Source organism: Myotis davidii, unplaced genomic scaffold (assembly GCF_000327345.1).
Source record: "Myotis davidii unplaced genomic scaffold, ASM32734v1 scaffold43, whole genome shotgun sequence".
Classification (NCBI taxonomy): Eukaryota; Metazoa; Chordata; class Mammalia; order Chiroptera; family Vespertilionidae; genus Myotis; species Myotis davidii.
The window spans coordinates 1,458,098-1,459,994 of record NW_006294590.1 but is presented as its reverse complement, the minus strand read 5'-3'; the positions used below and the strand labels follow the sequence as shown (position 1 = coordinate 1,459,994).

At 60.7% G+C, this 1,897-nt stretch overlaps 1 protein-coding gene across 1 annotated transcript in view; it reads right to left on the bottom strand.

The window, feature by feature from the left end:
* The window catches only part of LOC102765140 (transmembrane protein 132B), a 39,568-nt gene that overhangs the window by 2,520 nt on the left and 35,151 nt on the right, over nucleotides 1–1,897 (bottom strand). The gene's annotated exons all lie outside the window — the stretch shown is intronic.

The following is a 1,897-nucleotide window of genomic DNA, read 5'->3' as shown; positions in this document are numbered from 1 at the left end:
GGGACCCTGTGCAGCCAAGCGCTCGCCCCGCCTGCCGCCTGGAGGCCTGAGAGGCACCATCCTGGTCCGCTTTCCTCCCTTTCGCTCAGGCCCTGGGAGCAGCGGGGTGACCCCCCAGGGGGGCTTCCTGACCTGGAAGGTAGCACGGAGCCTTGGCCGTGTAGCTCAGTGGTTAGAGCGTTGGCTGGTGCACCAAGGGGTCAAAGGTTAGAAATCCCCTGGTGGGGCACATGCAGGAGGCAACCAATCGATCGCTCTCTCTCTCTCTCTCTCTCTCTCTCTCTCCTCCCTCCCTCCCTTCCACTTTCTCTAAAAATCAATGGGAAAACAAAACAGCAGGGCACCCTCCCTGGCTGTGGCCGGAGCGTCCTGTGGGAAGGGCTGGATCGGGCGTCGCTGGTGATGGAGCGGCCGCAGGAGGGCAGAGGGCGGCCTCGGGGGCAGGGAGGGACCCTGGGCCAACAGTCCACACCGACACCCGGTCCCACCCGGAGGAATTCGCCTTCCAGCAGCCTGAGCCGGAAGGAACCCTCCCCCAAAGCCCACAGGTGCCAGCCCGGCCCCCGCCTCCACCTGAGTCTCGGGGTGCCCTGAGCACGGACCAGAGCCAGCACCAGACCAGAGCCAGCACCGGACCAGAGCCAGGGCCGGGCCAGAGCCCAGGGTCGGACCAGAGCCCAGGGTCGGACCACAGCCAAGGCCAGACCAGCACTCAAGACCAGGCCAGAACCCAGCCCCGGGACCCTGAGGATCAGTGGGGCTTAAACTGCTCAGTTTCCGGGAATCGGAGCCAGTGATGGGAAAGTGAACAGCGCAGAACACGTCCCTTCAGCTGTGTCACACGTAACTCTGGACCATCTAAGGTGACGTCGCTGTGAGCGGTCACGTTTACATCGTATGAGACCGGGCCGCGCCCTGTCCCCGTAATCACCCGCCAACACGGCTCGAACATGGCTGAATGGAGCTGCAGGGCAGCGGAGAGATGGCCCCGCAGGCTTCTTGTGTTTAATGCGTGTTTTTAACTTTTCTGTCTGCTGTGCGAGGTCTGCCCTCCGGGTTTGGAAAACGGAACTGGCTCTCACAGCTCCTGCCGCCTCCCCCCGCGACACGCGAAACGCCAGCCGCACCGGGGACACTGCTTACGCCGTGGGCTCAACGCAGCTCAGGTAACAGAAATTCTATATTTTCCCTGAAACGCTCTAAGATGCAAAAACTGATTTGGTTTCCAGTGACTGACATTGGTAAATAGAGCCCCGGCCTCAGCACTGAAGGGTCCCGGGTTCGATTCCCGCTAAAGGGCACGGGCCTGGGTTGTGGGTTCGATCCCCACCCCGTGTTGGGGTGCGTGCAGACGGCAACCAATCGATGTGTCTCCCTCACATCGAAGTTTCTCTGTCTCTCTCTCTTCCGTCCCCTAAAAACCAACTGGGAAAATATCCTCGGATCCAGATTTTAAAAAATTGGTGAGCACAGAACAGGGGGCAGAATCTCGGAGGGAAGGCAGGGAGGGCGCGTGGGTGGGAGGTCATCGGCCGAAGACCTGTGTGCACACGCGTCACCCCTGGACACGGACAGTGGGGAGGTGAAGGCCTGGGGGCGGGGCCTGGAGGGGGTCAACAGGGGGGAAAGGGGCATAAAAACATAAAAATAAAAAAGTTGGTGACTACACATGCAGCCAGTGGCTCTCACAGGTGCACACTCACACGCACGTACACAAATGCTCACACACATGTACACACTCACATGCACACGCTCACACACATGCACACACGCACACACTCATGCTCACACACGCACACACACATGCTCGTGCACACGCGCACACTCACATTCGTACGCACACGCTCACACACACCTGCACCTACCAGGCGGGGCCGGCAGGGGCGCGTACCTGCAC